Source organism: Puma concolor, chromosome D4 (genome assembly GCF_028749965.1).
Source record: "Puma concolor isolate L17-30 chromosome D4, mPumCon1.1.hap2, whole genome shotgun sequence".
In the NCBI taxonomy this organism is placed as follows: Eukaryota; Metazoa; Chordata; class Mammalia; order Carnivora; family Felidae; genus Puma; species Puma concolor.
The window spans coordinates 6,840,810-6,863,351 of record NC_141679.1 but is presented as its reverse complement, the minus strand read 5'-3'; the positions used below and the strand labels follow the sequence as shown (position 1 = coordinate 6,863,351).

General features: G+C 41.4%; 1 long non-coding RNA gene across 2 annotated transcripts in view; it reads left to right on the top strand.

Moving 5' to 3' along the window:
- Window positions 1-358: 358 nt before the first annotated feature.
- LOC147574691 (uncharacterized) overlaps window positions 359-22,542 on the top strand; it is a 39,665-nt gene continuing 17,481 nt past the window's right edge. Inside the window, exons 1-3 of one of the 2 annotated variants that reach the window (XR_015243413.1) lie at window positions 359-8,600; window positions 11,527-11,584; window positions 13,025-13,114. This is a non-coding gene — a long non-coding RNA (uncharacterized LOC147574691). Of the gene's footprint in view, window positions 8,601-11,526; window positions 11,585-13,024; window positions 14,908-22,542 lie in introns of those variants that run through there. The other variant, XR_015243412.1, reaches the window with a different exon arrangement.

Here is a 22,542-nt window from a genome sequence, read left to right as displayed (position 1 = left end):
TTCATTTTCATATAAATTTTAAAATTAGATTTTCAATTTCTAGAAAAATTAGTCTGTTAGGATTATTTATTTTGAGAGATTTATTTATTTTTATGATTTATTTATAATTTTTAAAAAATTTTTATTTTTTTAAATTTACATCCAAATTAGTTAGCATATAGTGCAACAATGATTTTAGGAGTAGATCCCTTGGTGCCCCTTACCCATTTAGCCCATCCCCCCTCCCACAACACCTCCAGCAACCCTCAGGTTGCTCTCTATTTATGAGTCTCTTCTGTTTTGTCCCCCTCCCTGTTTTTATATTATTTTTGTTTCCCTTCCCTTATGTTCATCTGTTTTGTCTCTTAAAGTCCTGGGGGCCACCAGAACACTTCAGAATGGGGATAAGCTGCCAGAAAGACCATGTCATGATTAGAGGGTTGCAAATTTCCTTCTCCACCTACCCACACCATGTCTCCTGGACATCTGCCCGCCGTGTCTAACGGACATCCCGGGAAGGGAGAGGGGCTGGAGACTGAGTTAATCACCAATGGCCTATGATTTAATCAGTCATGCCTATGTATTGAAATCTCCATATAAACCTCTAAACTATGGGGTTTGGAGAGCTTTCAGATTAGTGAACACATCTATGTATCTGGAGTGTGCCTTACTCCCAACTCCCTGGGGACAGAGGTTCCTTTACTCAGGACCCTTCTGGACTGTGACCTATGTACTTCTTCATCTGATTGGCCATTTGTATCCTTTATAATAAACCAGTGATAATAAGAAAAGTGACTTCCTGAGTTCTGTGAGCCGTTCTAGCAAATTATCAAACCTGTGGGAACTACCAATTTGTGGCAAATCAGTCATAGGTATGGGAGCCCAGGGACTTTGGTTAGTGTCTGAGATGGGAGCAGACTGAGCCATTAAGCTGTGGGGTCTAATGCTAACTCTGTAAATTTAGTGTCAGAATTGTATTGAATCACTGGACACCCAGTTGTTATGTAAAGAGTTGCAGAATTTGTTGTTGGTATGGAAAAAACCCACAAAAATGGTATATTTCTCCATGCATTTGCTCTTTTAAAATTTCTAAGTTGGTTCTAAGTATAGAAATCATGCACATTTTCCATTAAATTTATCTCCCATTATTTGTATTTAATACTGCAACTTTTCTCCCGTCACCATCCCCTGAAATTCCCATTCCCCTTAGTCTGATCACTTTTTTTTTACAGTGCTTATACCTTCTAATATACTATGTATATTATAGTTAATCATTTGTGTTTAATTACAGTATATTTATTATTATTGTGTTTAATGCTTCTAGTCTCTCTCCACAAGAATGTAAGGTCCCTGAGAGCAGGGGTATTTGTTTTGTTCATAGATGTACTCCACGCTCTTTATTAGGCACTCAGTGAATATTGATGCAATGAATTCGTAAATGTAGTACAGTAAAGGAAGCAGAAAGGAAGTTGGAGTGGGGGTTCAATGAGCCAATCTGCAGTAAATGCCACAGTGAAGCCCAACATGTTTCTTATTTCTCCTGTCGGTTTTTAACCCTGGGAAAGTTAGATGCCTTTGTTTGCTCCTCTCTTGTTCACTACTCAATGTATTTTATTTTATTTTTAAATGTTTATTTTTGAGAGAGATGGAGAGATAGCATGAGTGGGGGAGGAGCAGAGAGAGAGGGAGACAGAGGATCCAAAGCAAGCTTTGCACTGACGGCAGAGAGGGGCTTGAACTGACAAACTGTGAGATTATGACCTGAGCCGAAGTCGAATGCTCACCCAGCCGAGCCACCCAGGCTCCTCTCTTGTTCACCCTCAATGTATTTTAATCAGACTTCTTACCATGCCATTGCAACAGTTCTCACCAACGTCATCCGTGATTTGTCTTCCACTAAACCCATTGGATGGCTTTTAGTCCCTGTCAAGTTTAACTTCATAGCAGTGGTTGATGTTGACCGTGCCCTCCTGGAAATTGTTTCTTCCCTTGGCACCTGGGATACTCTCCTGATTACTTTCCTTCTCTCTTGGCAAAAATTTTCAAGTCTCTTTTGCTGTCTTTTTCCACTTCCTGAACTTCAAATGTTGCAGTTCCTTTGGCCTTTGTTAATATACTCTGTTTGGCCTGAATTGTGTCCCCTCCCAAATTCCTATGTTGAAATTCTAACCTCCAGTGCATGATCATGTGACTGTATTTGGAGATAAGGTCTTTAAAAAGGTAATTAAGTTAAAATGAAGCCATTAAGGTGGGCCCTAATCTGACTAGTGTCCTTATAAGAAGAGGAAATTTTGACACAGATGGCCACCTATAAGACAAGGAGACAGATGTCAGAAGAAACCAACGTGATCAACACCTTGGTCTAGGGCTTCTAGCCACCAGAATTGTGAGAAAATAAGTTTCCGTGGTTTAAGCTACCCAGTTTGTGTTATGGTAGCCTTTGGCTTCATCTACCATCTATATGTTTATTCCTCTCAGTGTTTCATCTTCAGTCCAAATCTTGCTCCTGAGCTCCAAATCCATGTATTCAACTAAATACCTTCTTGACATCCTCACTTGAGATAGACTCCAAGAAGACTAGCTGGGGCTAGAAGTATTGAAGAGAGATTTCAGCTATTGTCCATTGAAGGAAAGGCACTCTTTAGACATGGAGCTCAGCTAATTGCCTGATAAAACAAAAAAGATCAACACTCTTCAGAGGAATATAACAGAATCTAGAGCCTCTGCAAGGTTCATAGTGTCCACATAAAATCCAAAATTTCTAGACTTACAAAGAAATAGGAAAATGTGATTCTATACTAAGAAAAAAAGAGAAACAATGGACATCAACCTTAAAATGACTCAGATGTTGGATTTAGCAGATAAATATTTTTAAATAGGTATTATAACTATTATAGTAACTCATGGAGACAAAACGTTCTCATTATAGAACACAGAAAATCTCAGTAGAAATAAGAAGTTGTGAAGTAAAACAAAATAGAACTTCTAGAACTAAAACATACAGTATCTTAAATTAAAATGTATTGGAGATTTTAACAGCAGAATAGAAATGGCTGAAGACTCTGTTAATTTGAAGATACAGCAATCAAAACTATCCAATTTGAAGAAAAGAAAGGAAAACTATTTTTAAAGTGAGTTAGTCACAGGTACCTGTGGAACAATATCAAAAGGTCTAACATATGTAATTGGAGCCCCAGGAGGAGAATAAAGAGAAAATGGGGCCTAAAATTTATGTAAAGAAATAAAAAGCAAAAATGTCCCTAAATTTGCTAAAGGACATATTTAGAGATTCAAGAAGAACCCGAGTCAGGGTAAATACAAATAAAATCATGTCTAGCCATATCATAGTCAAACTTTAAAAACCAAAGATAAAGAGAAAATATTGAAAGCCTTCAGAAGAAAATGATACATTACATATAGAGGAACAAAGATTCCAATAACCGTGGACACATCATCAGAAATCACGGAGGCCAATGATGTTCTTGAAGTGTTGAAAGAAAAAAAAATTGTCAACACAGATGAATACAAATGACAGCTATAACATCAAAGACAAAGGAGGTGAGTGGACATTAAGAGGTATAAGATTCACACATTTTACATAAAATAATACTATATTAAATCTAAATAGAGTTAAGAGATGTTTAAGATGTCTATTTAATTTCTAGGGCAATCACTAAGGAAATGATACAAAGAGGTATATGAAAGAAGCCAATAGATGAATTATAATGGAATTCTAAAAACCATCCAATTAACATAAAGAGGGCAAGAATAGAGGACAAGAGTTACGTTAGACAGAGAGGGCAAACAAAATTAATAGCAATATTCGTACAATTGGAATGTTACTCAGCAACAAAAAGGAATGAGCTACTGATCCATGTACCAACATGGATGAATCACAAGAACATTATACTGAGTGAAGGAAGCCAAACACAAGAGATTAAATACTGTGCTTTGAATTTTAATGAAATTTTAGAACAGGTGAAAAATTAATCCGTAGTGAACACTAATCAGAACGGTGGTTGCCTCTGGAGTATTGGGGGGTGAAACTGTTGGGAAGTTGCATAAAATAACTTTCCATAGTGGTGGTAGTGTTCTGTATCACGATAAGGGTTTAGGTTACACAGGTGTGTATTTCCAAACTCATCAAATTGTACACTTAGATATGGGCATTTCACTTCATGTAAATTTGCCTCAAAAAGAGCCGTAGGATGTGAGAGCTCTCTGGCTGCAACATCTGTCACCCCATTGATTGCCAGGGTTGATTCAGCTGATGTGGCTGGCTAGGTAGGTGTCCTCCTCCTCCCTCACCACTCCATGTGCATCCCTCTCAAAGCTGTACACTGGGTCGAAGAGGACGACCTTCCCCAATAGAGGAGCACCATTCTTGGGTCAAGGGTATGCGGGTAGCTGCGATCCCCCGCTAGAACCTCCCAGTAAACTCTCCAGGTCCATTTGTAGGAGAATGTAGGGTAGTCAAGTTTCTGAGACTCCAGACACATCCAAATGAGGTGCTGCACATGGAAGTCTGTCTTTAAAAAAAAGAAATCAAGAGCTGTAAACAAATATTTTATTGATAGTATGCATGCTGAAGGGATTAAAGGTTAAAAGTGCTAATTTCTGCAACTTACTTTGCAATGCATCAGAAGATGAGATGGATTGATATGTGATGTTGTAAAGAAAACATAACAAAACATTAACTAGAGGAGCTAGGTGGTGGATATGAGTGTAACATGTGCACTTCTTTCAACTTTTCTGTATATTTGAACATTTCCTTAACAAAGTATTGAACAAAACAGGCTCCACACTGAACTCATTATCGCTTATTCCCTTCAAGCCTAGTGGTTCCATCCAATGGCACTGTCTTTCACTGGGTTGTAGAAGTCATAAACCTGGGGTTCATTCTCTACTCCTCTCTTTTCCTTATCCTTCATATCTAAATTATCAGAAAATATCATAGGTTACATTTCCTATACATTTCTCCTGTCAGTATACTTCTTTTTCCATCATAGCTGCTGATCTGTTCCCAGCCATCATCGTCTGTCACCTTGACTACTGTTTGTGCTTCCTAACATGGCTTCTAGCATCTGCCACTGCCCCTTTTCAATCCACTGTCCACCTCTTGTCATACTTGTTTTGTTTTGCTTTGTTTCAAACAGGCTTCATGCCCAGTGCAGAGCCCAACACAGGGCTTGAACTCACGACCCTGAGATCAAGACCTGAGCTGAGATCAAGAGTCGGAGGCTTAACCCACTGAGCCACCCAGGGGCCCCATAGTGCAAGTACATTACATCACTCCTGCTTAAAATTCTTTTAGGTTATCCCATAAGTGTAAGGCTAAGGCTCGAAAGTCTTCATGTGGCTTGGGAGACCTCTTTCTGTTTCTCAACTTCATGTCATCCTGTTCTCCACTTGGTTATCTCAGCCCCAGCTCTACTGGACTCGGTTTGCTCCCAGTATGTGTGACATATGCTCTCTCCTCTGCCTGGAATATCCTTCCCCCTCAATCTTCTTTCTCCTGGCAAATGTCTCCTCATTCTTCATGTGTCTATTTGAATGGATCTCCCTAGGGAGGCCTCTTGCTCCCAGAATGGGGTAGATCTCCTTCCCACAGTAGAAATTAGTCTTTATAGCCCTTATTATGTCACCATTACATCATTCCATTCCCAGAAGTTAGCACAGTAGGCTGGCAGATAATAAATATGTGCTCAAGAGTTATCTGTGGTACGGATGGTTGAATGGGAGAGGGCATGTTGTTATACATTCTCAATTTGATTTAGAGGACTAGTTTAGGAAAAATAACATGCTTTCTTTCTTTCTTTTTAATATTTATTTATTTTGAGGAGAGCGCAAGTGGGGGAGGGACAGAGAGAGGGGGACAGAGGATCCTAAGTGGGCTCTGTGCTGACAGGCTTACAGCAGCGAGCCTGATGTGGGGCTTGAACTCACAAATCACAAGATCATGACCCGAGCTCAACTGACTGAGCCACCCAGGTGCCCCTAAAAAGAGCATCTTTTCATACACTTGAGGGAGTATGTATCAACACATTTTGGATTGCAAATATCAGACACCAGGATCAAAGTGGTAAGCAATGAAGCTTCTATGGGTAGATGTCTAGAGGAGTGTAGGCTTCAGGTGGAGTGTGATCAGGGTTTTCAATCCATTTCTTTTCAACCATCTGGCTCTTTTTCTCTCATATGTTTGGTTTGTCCTCAGGCTTGTTTCCCTCATGGTTTGAAGACCGATGCCAGCAGCACCTGCAGCTTCTTTTCACATTTAGCAGGAAAGAGACACTGGCCTCTCACTGGCCTCTATTAACGCCAAGAAAGAAATTTCCCAGAAGTCTTCATCCACCATCTCCTTGTGTCTGAAATGCAATCATGTACTCATTCCTGAACCAATCACTGGTTGGCTTGTACTTATCAGTTCTCCTCTGGGATCAGATTCCTTCAGTTACAAGTGCTGCATGACAAAGGGGTAGAGATCTGAACAAAATTGAGGTTCTGTTAAGAAGAATGAAGGGGAGAATGGATTCTGGCAAGACAACCAAAATATCTACCTCTGTGTATTATGTTCTAAGAAATTGCCTGCTCTTTAAAAAAAAATTTTTTTTAATGGTCATTTATTTTTGAGAGACGGAGACAGGGCGTGAGCAGGGGAGGGGCAGAGAGAGAAGGGAGGCACAGAATCCAAAGCAGGCTCCAGGCTCTGAGCTGTCAGCACAGAGCCCGACATGGGGCTCAAACTCACGAACCTTGAAGATCATGACCTGAGCTGAGGTCAGATGCTTAACCAACTGAGCCACCCAGGTGCCCCTCTCTCTCTTTTTTTTTAATAAATACTTTACATTTTGGGATTGAGATTATGTTTTTTTGAGCCTGTACTGAAACAGATAACTTGTGGCCCATTCATCATGAATGCACAAAATACTGTGTTATTTTTAGATTAGGTTCATTCCTGCTTCCTGTTTATGCTTTTACTCTGATTTTCCTTTTGCCTCATCTTTCTTGTCCATTTCTAATTTATTTGTTTGGGAGTATCAATTTTTTACAGCTCCTTCCTGTCAGCCATAGACGGGAATTAGTTCGTGTCACCAGCATGTCATAATTTTCTCATTTTATTTCCATTCTCTGTTGGAATATTCTTCTGCTAATATTTTGAGAAGATCCATAAATATGGCTTTTTTGATGATGGAAACTAAGATGAACTAAGAAAATCTAATAATTTCATAGCCTTTGTAAAGAGCACTCTATATAGAAATTATCTTTAAAAAGATAAAATCGATCTGATCTCATTATGAAAGAATTGCCTTGTCCTTACTTTTGCTGTGAATTGTGTATTACATGGTTTTGTTTAAAATATTATGCCCTATAACCATTTGGCAAACAGTAAAGTTAGATTCCTTCCTTATTCCATATGCCCAAATAAATTCAGAGATTTAAATGTAAAACATGACTATTACATGGAACCTTGAGGCCGTTAGGCTAAATGAAATAAGCCCGTCACAGAAGGGCAAATACTTCATGATTCCATGTATATGAGGTATCTAAAATAGTCACGCTCATAGAATCAAAGAGTGAAATGGCAGTTGCCAGGGGCAAGAGGGAGCGGAACATGGGGGCTGCTAATTTGTGGGCATAAAGTTTCAGTTAAGCAAAATGAGTAAATCCTAGAGATCTGCTGCACAACGTTGTACTGATAGTTATGAATACTACATTTACACTTAAAAATTTGTTAACAGGGTAGATCTCATGTTATATGTTCTTAGCACGATAAAATAAAAATTTAAAAATTCTTAAATGTAAAACATGAGATCATCAAAGGAAATACGAGTGTATATATAATCTTAGGGAAGGAAAGAACTTTCTCGGCATGATACCTAAGACAGAAACCATACAAGCAAACACTGATTTCAAATAATAGATAACCTCTGTTAAGGGATTACTGTGTGCTGAGGACTTGTGTTATCTCATTTAACCTGCACCTCAATCCTGTGAAGTAGGTATGATAGTAATATCACCCTTTTATGAATGAGAAAAACCGGGCACAGGGAAGTGAATTACCTTACTTAAGGTCACACAGCCAGGAAGTGACTGAGCTAAGATCTGAGGCCCAAATGTGGGACTCCAAAGCCTGAAAACCTAATGGGATATGTTACAAAATAGTATTTACTGTATATACCGGCCATTTCTTCAACACAGGGTGCTGTGAAAGCCAGACGAGTTCTTGCGTGTGTGAGTGCTTGGTCAACTGGAAAGAACTACTTAGGGCCTCACGTCACTGCTTGCCAGGGTGGGACAAGGAAGAGTAGCCAGCGTCCAGTCCATGCCTCCCCCGCAGCCTCCTCTCTCCTTTCTCACTCTTCTCTCGTTTATTTTTAATTTTTTTCATGTTTATTTATTTTCAGAGAGAGAGAGAGGGAGAGAGAATCCCTAGTAGGCCTGACACCGACAGCAAAGAGCCTGCTGCACAGCTTGATCTCACAAACCACAAGATCATGACCTGAGCCAAGACGAAGAGTGAGACGCTTAAGCAACTGAGCCACCTGGCGCCGTTGTCTTCTTTCGTTTAAACTGTGCCGCTCAGTTGCATAGAACCCCCTCAGCTAATCCTGCAGCACAAGGTACCTTCCCAGTCTTGCCAAAGAAGTCAGCAAAGAGCCTACTTCTTATTCTCTAGGGACAAAGTGTCATAGATTCTACACGTGAAAGATGAAAGAGAATGAACAAAAGTAGGTCTTCATCACTTGACCACCCGCCATTTTTCTTTCTCTCCCACTCTTTACCCAGCAGGTAGATGAACATGGTTAATTTTCGCAGCTTGGATAGAGTTGGGATAGAGTTGGGTTAGAACTGGAATAGGCCTTTAGGAAATTGCTAATGGAAGCCAACTTTTAGCTTAGTTTTACAGGAAGGAAATATTTGTAAATGCAGTGTTGCTATTGCCAAAGAGTTTGTGGAACATCGTATTTGGTGATGTAATTCTGGAAGCCATTCATTCCTTCATCTTCCATTCACAGTCATTCTCCAAAACGTTTGTTCTGACTTACCACAACTAAAAATGTGAAGGGAAAAGAGACCTGCCCATTTCTAAAGGCATGGGTAGACGTGAACTGCTGTGGCTGACAAGACTTGGTATATTGACGAAATGGATCTCTGACAAGATGAGAGGTTGGGAATTTCCAAGTCTGCTACATTCCAGTGGATGAATGAATAGTCAGGAATTCTGAGTGGCTCCCCCATGGGGTGAAAACTTTCAGTATTCCTGACCACAAAAAAGACAAATTTCAAAATTTCCAGTTACTTGTTATTTTAGATTGTTTTCCATCTCTGGGAAATCCACTCTTACCAGCACTAGAGGCAGCTTCTAAGGGAAAAAGGAGAAAAAAAAGAAGATGCTACTTTGGAAGACATCATTGCTTCATCCTTCAAATAACCACATGGGAAACATACGGCAATTTCCTTGTTAGGAGATTCTGCTCAAAGCCTGGGCACGTAGACGGGAGCTCCCTGAGAGAGAGACTGCTGCACCCATCACCTGACAGTACATTGCTCCCGTAACTCCGAGGAAAAGTTGCTGAACTCAGAAGTCAGCACATCCCATGGGCCCTTCTGATGGGGCTTTAAACCCTGAGGCAAAGCAGGTAGTAGGGGAGTCACAACTATTTATTTTCTCATTCTTTACATATTCCTCTGCAGGTAATCTCACAGCGTGATGGGATTATTTCATTACTATGTTGTACATCTCTTGGAAAAAAAATAGGACATTATCAGAGTTGGGATTAAGAATCAAATTTAGTAAATTAAGAAAAAGTGTGCAATTTCCACCTTCGGCATAATGTACTACTCATTTGGAAAATCTGTAATTTGAATAATTGCCTGAAAAGGCTACTAATTGAAGACTAGATACACTTTGCTTCTGGAATCGAGAAAATTGAGAGAAGGTATGCCGGTGTGCACAACCTAGGAATCTCACACGCCATCCCTGAATGATCGCATGTTTCAAATAGCTTATCGTGACCAAAGCGTCACTGTAAGTTGTTAAATTCCACTAGCCACTTCCAAAGGTGGTTACTTTCTCGGAGCAACTCTAATTCCCAGGCTTTGGAAGGGGGAAGCTGTTAGGCTTATTTATTTCATTAAAATATAACACTTATTCTGCTTCCTAATTGAAAAGTAATACATGTTCATCCAAGAGCATTAGAGAGAAATGTTAAAAACCATAGGCTGGGGGGAAATAAAGATCACCTATAGTCCTTAGAGATAAATCCTATTAATATTTTGCTGTTAACATTTGTCTTCCAGTCAATATTTCCTATTTATAAAAAATTACAGCAGAAATATATGCTCATCATTAAACAATGGAGACAAGATAGACGAAATGTGGAACTCACACAATTATGGGCTAAATTGTGTCTCCCTCAAAATCGTGATGTTGAAGTCCTCATCCTCAGTACCTCTGAATGTGACTGTGTGGACATAGGGTCTTTAAAAAAGGGATTGAGTTAAAATGAGGCTGTTAGGATGGGCCCTAATCCAGTCCAACTGGTATCTCTAGAAGAAGAGGAGATTTGGACACACAGAGAGACACCAGGGGGACATACACAGAGAAAAAGCCTCATGAGGACATGGCAAGAAGGTAACTATCAGCAAGCCAAGGAAAGAGACCTCAGAAGAAACCTGTGGACAACTTGATCTTGGACTTCTCACCTCCAAAACTGAGAAAATGCATTACGGTTGGTCAAGCCACCAGCCTGTGGTATTTTTTTAGGGCAGCCCTAGCAAACTCATACACACCCTTTACCCCTTACCCCACTGTTCTCTCCAAAGGTTACCATAACCAGCACTGTTCTTCCAGACTTATAGCCTGTGCTTTTGCCCACACAGAGTCATATACAGGGAGTTTGTCTATACAGATGGGATCATACTATAAATATTGATCTGTGACTTGCTTTTTTCGTTTATAATACATCATAGGCAGCTTTTCACATTAGTACATACAGAGAACTACCTTCTGCATTCTCACTAAAGCCTGTGCAGTTTTCCACTGTATATCATGATTTATTTTCACCATTCCATTATTGATAGCATTTAGATTCTTTTATTATTATTATTATCATTAACAGCAGTACTGCAATAAACATCATTGTACATTTGAGGTTGGGCTTCTATGCTCATACATCTGTAAGAAGAATCCAAGAATTAGAATTACTGGGTCAAAGGGCACATGCATTTAAAATGTGAAAGCTATTTGTGAAATTGTCTTCCATAAAGGCTTAAGTAATCTCCAGTCTTTTTTTCTTAATGTTTATTTGTTTTTAAGAAGTGCAAGGTGGGGAGGAGACAGAGGATCTGAAGTGGGCTTTGCGCTGACAGCAGGGAGCCCAGTGTGGGGCTGGAACTCTCACAAACCACAAGACCATGACCTGAGCTGAAGTCAGACACTCAACCGACTGAGCCGCCCAGGTGCCCCACTGATCTCCAGTCTTACTGGTATCTGGTGAGACTCTGCTTCCCCATACAGGCATTTTTTTCTCTTCTTATTTACAGGTATGAGTATATGGATATACACAGATAATGGACTTTTAGAAAAATTGGGGATTGTACTGTAAGTATTGTTTTGAAATCACCCTTTAGTATTTTAGACATAAGCATGTTTGGTCCTCACTCACGGATTTTTCTGTATAGAATCATTCTTTTGGGGAGCTCTCGCCTGCGTCATCCACTGCTGTTGCCAACTCTGGGTTGGAACTTGTGGATTTTGGTTGGACCCACCTAAACCCAACTGTGAAGGGTCCAGCTCCTGGACGGAGGCAGAAATGAGAAGGCCTTTTCCCTGGAAATCAGTGAATGGATGCTTTGCAGTAGTTTGCTAGAGTATTCCTCCAAAAGTTAACTTCCATTTTTCTTTTGGAACCTAGTTACATGATCAAGGTGGCATTCCAACCCAGTAGGCTCACTAAATGCTTGGTAAATTGCATTGGAGTATGTATTAGTCTGCTTGGGCCACCATAACAAAATACCACAAACTGTGGCTCAAACAACAGCAGAAATTTATTTTCTCCCAGTCCTGGAGGAGGATGTCTGGGATCAGGGTGCCCACGTGGTCGTTCTCCGGTGAGAATTCTCACCTCAGGTTGCTGTTGGCTGCCTACTCGCTGTGTCCTCACATGACATTTTCTTTGTGTGCCTGTGTGTGTGTGTGGTGGGGTGGGCAGTGAAGAGGAAGCTCTTTTTTAGGACCCTAACCTTATCAGGTCAGGGCCCTACTCATGACCTCATAGAACCTTACATTTACTTCCTTAGAGGGCTCTTGTCCAAATACAGTCACACTGAGGGTGAAGGCTTCAGTATATGAATTTTAGGGGGACACAGACATTCAATCCATAGTAGAATGTGTCTGTGGTTGAGCCAAGATTAGCCCTAAGGGTTTTTTTCTAGATGCATCTGACGGAATTCAATTCTGTTGGTTGGGGGTGGCGGGGAAACTCTGTGAAGGGAAAACAGATGACCACTCTGGTTGGGGTCATATCTCCTTTTACTGTCTCATTTAAGAGGAATACTCTTCTGTAAAACTAAGAAAAGCTGATCAGAAAATAAAGTGAAGTGAGAACTTTGTGGTTCCTCATGTATTGATTAATACTTGGGGAAAATGTAATTCAATCAATTTAAGTCAAATTTAAATCAATATTTGCTGATCTCTTACCGTATGTAAGGTACTGTCCAGTACATTGGGGGCAGTAGAAAGAGGTCAACATCGTGGCTGCCTTCAAATGCTCATGCATTCAGTGGTTACCACACCTGGTAAATCAACTGGGAAATAGTTTAAAATATTCCAATTTGATACAATCATATTGAAAACCTGTTCGGCAGTGTCTACTAAAGCTAAATATAGGACTCGTCTCTAACCCGTGAGCACCTTCTTTCCTATATATGCATCCAACAGAAATGCATATAGATGTGCATCAAAAGACATGTATAAGAATGTTCATTGCAGCACTGTTTGCAACAGCCCCTAATTGGAAATAACCTCAATGTCTATCCACAGAACAGCAGTGAGAATGAGCAAACCACGAATATAGTGACAACATAGACTTAACAAACGTGATATTGAGCATAGAAAGCCAGACACAGAAAAGTAAGTATTGTATAGTTCCATTTGTATCAAGTTCAAAAAAAGTCAAAACCAACCTGTGCTGTTCGAAGTCAAGATGCAGGCTAACCTTGGCGGTGGGGAGGGGGGAGAAGAGGCAGAGTCTCGAAAAAGAACATGAAAGGGATTCTGATATGCTGCCAGGATGTTCTATTTCTTGATCTGATCAATTAGCTGGGTATATTCACTATGTAAAAACTTTTCAATCATACAGGTATGATTTTTACCTTTTTCCTTATGTATACTGTTTGTCCTTAAAAAAAAAAATACAGATTTCTAAGCCCTATCTCAGGCTTACCAAATTAGAATATGTACTTAATGTAACTGTCTACATAAGGCGGTTAGGAATCTGTGTTTGAAAAGCTCCCTGGGGATTCTGGATTTGGATTTGAGTTTTGGGGAAGTGCTGCTTTTATGAAGACAGCATGTTATTTCTCATTCCCAAGACCTCCTTGGTGCTGGGGAGGGATCTTTGTCTTTGTGGAGACCGTTAGTGCACTAGGGCTTTGTTATGGAGACCCTAGAGAACTCCAGGGGCATTCCACTACATTGACTGCCAAGGTCTGATCTGGTACAGATAATGGACATTCTCAGCTATATCAAGAGATGGATGGATCAAGGGGTAGGTGTGGCAACGTTTACTTAGGACTCTAGATTGTCATGTTTTTAAACTAAATTGTCATATTGGATCAAACAAGAGGAGTGCAGCTGAGAAGCAAATGGAATCTGAGGAATATACCAAGTGTTCCATGAGGGGTTTGCCTAAATATTGACAAATCATGACATGCAGAGCCAGTATCAGGAGATTAATTGTGTTGTTACCCTGGCTTCGTATCCCTCATGGAATCATACCATATTGAGCGAAGAGAGGAACAGATGTCTCTTTTGTGAACAACGTTAAAGCAGTGAAAGTCTGATAATAATCATGAGTTAAAGAGGGAGAACATTATTTCACGATCAGACTATGTTTAACTTCTTACTTATTGGGGAAAGACCTTCAGGTATCAAGAAAACACTGAACATCATTAGATTTCGTTTGACTCTTTCTCTCCTTTTTTCTGCTGAATTTTGTCAATGAGCTGTCCACTAATCAACTGTAGAGAATTACAGTCTGCAAATTTGAGTGTCACTTAAGTATTATAACTCTTTTTTCTTAATCTGAATTCATTCATCTTTACTCATTTACAGATTTATATGTATTTTTTGTTCAATAAATCTCAAATGCCTACCAATATTGCTGATACTAAAGTTACAGCAGTTAAGAAGGTAGGTCATGGGGGAGTCTGGGTGGCTCAGTAGGTTAAGCATCCGACTTCAGCCCAGGTCATGATCTCGTCTCATGGTTTGTGGGTTTGAGCCCCAAAGGCCTGGAGCCTGCTTCAGATTCTCTGTCTCCTTCTCTCTCTGCCCCTCTGCCACTCATGCTCTGTCTCTCTCTTTCTCAAAAATAAACATTAAGAAAAAGAAAAAGAAAAAGAAGTTAGATCATAGATCTGGCTCTTATAGGGTTTACATTTTGGTGGACATCTTATTTCTCGAGGATTTTTTTTTTCTATTAAAAGTTCAGTAGGAGGGGCGCCTGGGTGGCGCAGTCGGTTAAGCGTCCGACTTCAGCCAGGTCACGATCTCGCAGTCCGTGAGTTCGAGCCCCGCGTCGGGCTCTGGGCTGATGGCTCAGAGCCTGGAGCCTGTTTCTGATTCTGTGTCTCCCTCTCTCTCTCTGCCCCTCCCCTGTTCATGCTCTGTCTCTCTCTGTCCCAAAAATAAAATAAAACGTTGAAAAAAAAAAAAAAGTTCAGTAGGAGGAAATTTAGCATTGACTCACCCAATTCTACGTGTAATTCTGGCTGTCCATTTAGAAGAATTTGTGCCATGACCTGAATTACTATTAAGTATCATAACTCTTAAATAGAATCTTCCAGTTTGAGGTAGAGAACCATAGTCAAGTGCTATTCAAACTTTTTTTACTATGATCCTCCATATGGAATATTATTTACATTGTGACCTAACACACACACACACACACACACACACACACACACACACACACCACACCCAAAACAAAACACTGATCAGAAGTACTTCTCACTGGGGCGCCTGGGTGGCTCAGTTGGGTAAGTGCTGACTCTTGATTTCAGCTCAGGTCATGATCTCATGGCTTGTCGGTTCAAGCCCTGTGTCAGGCTCTGGGCTGACAGCACAAAGCCTGCTTGGGATTCTCTCACTCCCCCTCTCTCTGCCCGCCCCTGCTCTCATGCTCTCTCTCTGAAAATAAATAAGTAAACGTTTAAAAAACTACTTTTTACTACATGTGAGTAGCTTTATTTTTATTCCTTATTATTCTGATACTATAAATAGTATAGCATTGATACTATAAATATATTTATGTTCTACTATTCTATTTAATTCCTTAAAGTTTTTTTCTTGTTTTATTTATTTATTTTGAGGGAGACAGGATGCAAACAGGGGAGGGGCAGAGAGAGAGAGGGAATCTCAAGCAGGCTCCACACTGTGGAGCACAGAGCCCGATGTAGGGCTCAAATTCACAAAACTGTGAGATCATGACCTGAGCCAAAATCAAGAGTCAGATGTTCAACCGACTGAGCCACCCAGGTGTCCCAAATTCCTTAAAGTTTAAAGATTATGGTTGATTTTATAACCCACTAGTGGCTTGTGAGATGTACTTTGAAAAACACTGCCTTCAACTGTATCTAGTCCAACTCCAGAGGCACAGAGGCACAGAGAAGCTAGTCAGCTACTTACCCAAAGGCACACAGAAAAGAATAAAAAAGAGAGGCTCCTATTTCCCCACACTTACTGCTTTTCCTCAGAATGCAGCTCACTTATTTCTGAACCTGATTAATTTAGACAATCGCTTGGACTCACCACATTCAGGTATTGTCATCCACTATAGACTGAATTCTTGTTCTTATAATTTGGTAAACAGTCTGTAACTTGCCATTTGTTGGGCCACAGTTTTAATGAAACCAATGTAAATGTAGTATTTTTCAGGTCCTAGTCAGGGGAGAGTCTATATGGCGGGACGGTCGAGGGGTCAGGATTTGGAGTCACACAGACATGGTTATAAATCCCAGCTCCAGCCCTCTCTACTTGTGTGATTCGTGGGCAAGAAGCCTCTCTATGACTCAACTTCAACTATAAAATGGGGGAACAACAACAACAACAACCTTACAGAGTTGCATGGACTAGACAAGGTCATTCACATGAAGTATGTCTGTTAGTTTCACAATATCTTAAGCATGGTAAGTACTCAATATATGTTGACATCATGATGATGGTGGCCATTAGGGAAGTCTAGTCCAAGGGAAAATGAGGCAGTCCTGCGGCCAGAACCCTGAAGACCCAGGAGAGACCAATGGAAACTACCTACAATTACATGTGGAAAGAGGGGATTCTACTTGGCCTCCATTGACTTCCAGGTCCATGGGGCATGCATATGATACTAACAAACCCTTATATGAAAATTACTTATGCAGATTTACAATAAAAATGAGAATAGCATTCAATTAACAAATGATAGATTCAGTTATGAATCAGCATGTAAGGACTCAGTGATAAAAATTCAGTATCGGTGCTCAACCCAGAACAGACTGGATATGGAGAGAGGTTTGGCTTTCTTAAACTGGCAGATTGTAGTAGATGGCCCTTCCATTGCAGTCACTTTTCTGGGGAAACGACACCAGGACATCAGCTGGCTGGAAGGCTCGGTCCTTTTGCCAAGGACTCAACCCCTTCCCTTCTTCCTCTCACCTTATTACACTTCAATTTAAGCACAAAACTGCAGAAGTGGCTACCCGTAGTAGTTCTGTGTCCCGCTGCCTGTATAACCTGAAAACAAACCTTCCGTAAGAATTCCAAACCAAGAATAGAATAGGTATTTCATAGACTGGCTGTATCTTTATCATTTAAAGGAGAACCCAAGTCTTAGAAAAGAAATTCCTGTAAGGGTGTGGGGGCTCTGAGCTTTCGTGCTCTGAGTCACTGTGGTAAGGAGCCTGAGTGCATCTGTAGAAAATACTCAGCTTTGGTCATTGATGGACAAAGACAGAAAGAGCCTGGGTAGGAATTAAAGTAAGTCCAGTGTGTGTGAGCCTCCTTTCTGGAAGTCAGTGATGGTGAGGTCAGCAGTGTGGATAGAGTACCCGAATTCTTTTCATGCCTCAAATTGCATTATCACACCTGGTAACAGTGCTGCCCCTCTTTGAATGCACCTGGGATTGCTGATGGTGCCCCAGAACTGGATTCTGCAGGAGGAGGGTCCTCTGCACCCCCATGCTTATGAGGGCTGAACTCCGCCCTCTCGTGTAATGATGACCCTGCATTGGGCCTTTGTAAATGTTAGTTCAGAGAATCTTCACCACATCCTTGGAACTAGGCTTTGTTCCCCCATTTTACAGTCAAGGTGGTGAGGCTAAGTGGTCCTGTAGAGGGAGTAATGGGGTTAGAAGCCAAATTTGGCAGAACCCAAACCCCACTATGAAGCCCAATGGGAGGCAGTGAGCACAGAGATGTCAGAGGCAGATGCCTGGAGTTCATATGTCAGCCACGTCTCTTACTAGCTCAGGAGCTTGGGACATTTTCTTAACCTCTGTTTTCCTATCTGTAGGGCAGAGATCATAATAGCAGCTACCTCAAAGCAATGTTTGATCGTGTGAAACAATGCATGGATATAACAGCACAATGTTGGGCACATAGAAACTGCCCAGTAAATATTATCTGTCATGTTCTTCGTCTTTCTGGGGCTTTGGAAACTGAACTATGTCCAAATTGCTGTACTCAATCTCTAAGATCCCTTAAGCAGATTATCGAAGGTGTATTGCTGCTTGCTTTCTGGTTCTGAGCGCATAATATTGTGAAATAAAATGTTTGCAACTTTTTGAGAAAAGAAAAGCTGCATCTAAAACATTCATTACTGTAGACTTAATATGAATTTCTCTTGGGCTGGTCACTTTAAACAGCCTTCTAATCACACCAATGTCCCCCTGAACTGCGGAATTGATAGGTGAAAATAAGTTTCCACCAGGAAGGCTTTTTACATTTTCAGAGTGCTTACCAGAACCTTGGTCTATCATGTGTGATCACTCACCTGGTAGTGATATTCCCAGTGTTGGTGTAACAGAGCATCTGGGCTGGGTTACAGCTGGGGCTCAGGTGATTCCGGTGAGAGAGCTGGGCACTGACTTTTAAAGGGGCCAGGGAGCCTCCTGGAACACAAGTCTTGGATGCTGACCAATATTGGCTTCAGACGGTATGCCTGATGGACTGAGATAGCTCCCATGGAGGGCAAACAACAGGGAGAAATGACTGGGACACCCGAGAGCTAACTCACCACAAAGAAGGAGGTCAAATCCAGCAGCAAGGCCGTCATGTTTCTTGGAATGCTTGCTCCTGGTGTACCAAAGGGATTGCCACTGAAATCTGTCCTGACCTTACCAACCTGGTGGTGAGTAAGGACCCAAAGGAGAATGGCTGTCTGTAACCCGTGAGTGAGCTGTCCAGATCAATATGGGGCCTGAGCAACTTTACCGTGGAAGTTCCTAGACCCTCCTCGTTTTCAAGGTCAGTTTTGGGTGACTAGATATCTAGCATTCACAGGACGGTGTGACCTCTGGGGGAACTGTCAGTGCTTAAACTGTTAATAAGGTGGCAGGTGAAAAAGTTTGCGGATGAACCACTTAACACTGAGGCTCAAGCAATTTCGCTGCAGTCTCTTACCCTCCTGAGTCTGCAGCTCAGTGTTTGTGGACGTTTGTACGCACTTTTGCAAGCTGCAGGAAATAACCTGGAAGGAGAGATTCTGAAAGATTAGACTTCCCGTGATCAAGAAAATGAGAGGCTTGGAGCCGATGAAGTTTGGGTGTTAATGTTTTGTTATCCTTCTTCTAAAGGTGAATGAAGGCTGAGCTCTTTGGACAGCTTTTTAAAGTCAACATTACAGGACTCATGAAAAGAATACTGATTTTCTTATAAAGAAAAATTCAGGTTAAATACTCCTTAAGGTCAGACACTATATCCTGTATTAAAAAAAAAATTTAATGTTTATTTGTGAGAGAGAGAGAAAGAGAAAGAGAGGGCATGAGTGGCAGAGGGGCAGAGAGAGAGGGAAACACAGAATCTGAAGCAGGCTCCAGGCTCTGAGCTGTCAGCACAGAGCCCGATACGGGGCTCGAACTCGTGAACTGTGAGATCACAACCTGAGCCAAAGTCGGACGCTTAACCGACTGAGCAACCCAGGTGCCTCTGTCCTGTATTTTTTTTTTTTAAGTGTACTCACAAGTCCTGGAACAGTGCTAGTATACAGTAGGTGCTCAAAGGAAAGTTTTGAGTCAAATTTGTTGTTAATTCCATGCTTCTGTGGCCTGAAGGGTTAGAGTGCTTGTTAGTAGACTGTGGTTTCTTATTGCAAATCATCCAGTTCTTCTGTTGTGATTCATACTAACAGGAAGACTGATCACATATGTTCTTAGCAGTGAAAAGAGTGTGTTCTTTTCCTTATTACTAAGAGTGCAGTGGATTCAGTAACACTGAAATTGGATGTGGCCAGGGCTGAATGACAATACAGGGAAGTGAAGCATTTTCTTAGAGGATTATGGTACAACTTCCTCCCCACTCCCTTTTTATGTGTGTATTTATTTACTTATTATCATTCATTCATTCATTTAGAGAGCACGACTGGGGAGGGGCAGAGGGAGAGGGAGACAGACTCCTAAGCAGGCTCCATGCTAGTGTGGAGCCTGATGCTGGGCCTGATATGAGATCATGACCTGAGCCAAAATTAAGAGTTGGTCTCTCAATTGACTGAGCCACCCAGGTGCTGCGCCCCCAGCTCCCTTTTTTAAATCAGAGGAATGATTATAAGTCCAGCAATAATTATACAACGAGCAGGTGTTCTGAAAAATGTGTCTACCTGCGCTGAAGACACTTTCTAGGTGAGCTGCACTTACCACTAGGAATAAACGATCTACAGCAGGCATTCATATTTCTTTTGCAGAAAACTGAAATATTTGGAAAAGTCACTATTAGAGAAAACTGCCCTTGCTCCCTTAAACACAATACCTCATGAACTTGGGGGGATTTGCTTTGTTTACCAGGACATTCATTACCTTCTGAGCATTTGAAATTGTATTGCTCTTGGAGGGAGCCAGGGAAGGACTGCCATCAGCGGGTTGGTTTCTCTGGAGAGGCCAGTGAGCAGTCTGGGTCAGTTTCGCTGGCAGTGCATTCTAAGAGCATTTTTCTTTCAGATATGCAAAGTAGTTGTTTAGGCAAGATCTTTGGAATAAAGCATAAAATCAGATATATGAAATAAAAACCGTCATGCCAATGTGTTTGATGTAGATCTGGCAGCCAAGCGGGGATTGAGACTGAAGATTTAGTGTATTGCTTTGCCCTTCCTCTTGCATCCCCACCTTCCCCCCTCACCCCATCCCTATGATTTTAGACCAGAGGGGAGGAACGTGGGGGGAAACACGGGAGTATGGCCTTTCTACTCCCCTGTGTCTCAGCCATAGTTCCCTAATAGACGTTATTCGTTACATGCCTGCTTTGAAGTAGGCATCGTGCAAACAAGATCTTACGTGATCCATTCAAGAATGGTGTATGGCAGGGGCGCCTGGGTGGCACAGTCGGTTAAGCGTCCGACTTCAGCCAGGTCACGATCTCGCGGTCCGTGAGTTCGAGCCCCACGTCGGGCTCTGGGCTGATGGCTCAGAGCCTGGAGCCTGTTTCCGATTCTGTGTCTCCCTCTCTCTCTGCCCCTCCCCCGTTCATGCTCTGTCTCTCTCTGTCCCAAAAATAAATAAACGTTGAAAAAAAAAAATTAAAAAAAAAAAAAAGAATGGTGTATGGGAGCTGCTGTTATTGTCCGCATTTTCCTGAGGACGATGCTTAACACGGAGATGATAAATGTGGAGCCTCATCTTAACCCACTTTCATTTAGTTCCTAAAGATTCGCTCTTTGACCACTTGTGACCTTCATTCCCACACCACAGGGGACACGCGGAGTTTGACACGAAGCCCGGGGCCTCCTCGCCCTCCTCCTGCACCAGGTTTCACAGAGGAGAAAGGAGGACTGTCTAGTCTTAGGAGAGAAGGAGAGGAGGAGGGGAGGAAAACAGAAACGAAGAGAAGCAAAGCATAGATGAGGCCAAAGAAAGAGCAAGGGATATCGGGAGAATTTGTGAAGAATGGGAAAGAAAGAATTAAGAATCAAGTCTGTGGGGTGCCTCAGTGGCTCGGTTGGTTCAGCGTCCGACTCTTGATTTTGGCTCAGGTCACGACTCACGGTTTGCGAGTTTGAGCCCTGCATCGGGAGCTGTGCTGACAGCATGGAGCCTGCTTGGGATGCTGTCTCTCTCTCTCTCTCTCTCTCTCTCTCTCTCTCTCTGCCACTCTCCCATTCATGCATGCTCGCTCTTTCTCTCTCAAAATAAATAAACTTAAAAAACAAGTCAAGTCTGCAAAAGATCGGGAATCCCCCCACCGACTGCCTGTGCAACTTCGGCTGTTTTATATGGGAAAATACTTCCTTGTCTTTTCACTAAAAGTTTCCTAAATACTACATACTCTGCTTTAGAATTTTTACCATTTTGAAATGTAAGGAATTCGGATAATGATGATTCACCCATGGAAAAGAGAGGCTGAGAGAGGCTAATCTTACTTGTGTGTGCCCACCTTTAATGACCTCTTAGTGTTCCCTCCACTTTACTTGGTCCTCTTTCCTTTCCCTTACCCATACCCCTGACTGTATTCAAGTCAGTCATCAGACCTGCTGTGCCCAAGGCATGGTGGGGTTGGAGTACAGAGAGGAAGTCACTGCTCATCTAGTAAGGGAGTAAGATACACACACAGATAATTTTGATACAAAAAAATAACAGTACAGTTAAATAGAGGTGGATTCTACTCTGCGTGCTGTTAGAGATCTCTCCCTAGCAAAGAGAATAACACTCTAAGCCAATTCACAATGCGGTTTGGCGATAAGACAGGGTGGGGGGTGGGGAAAAAGATATTGATGGTGGTGGTGGTGAGGTTAGTAGAGGTTTACATGGCGCCATTTCAAGTCATAATTCTCACAAAACACGTATTTCTGTATTATTTGTTTTGTTGGCCAATCCTGAGTCCTGAGCATTGATTTCGTTTTATATTCATACTGGTTATTGCTAGTGTAGCAAAAGGAATGACTTTTGTACTGCCTGTCTTGAATCTTGGTATGTTATTAAGCTATTTTATCAGTGCCAGTGGTTTTTCAGTTGATTCTCTTAGATTTTTAAAAGTTAGATATTTGTCATTAATATCAGGTTGTTTTCTTCTAAGGTATTTACTTTTTCTTTCCTTATTAAACTGACTGTGGTCTCTAGTACAATGTTTAATGAGGGCGATGACAGAGTACATTT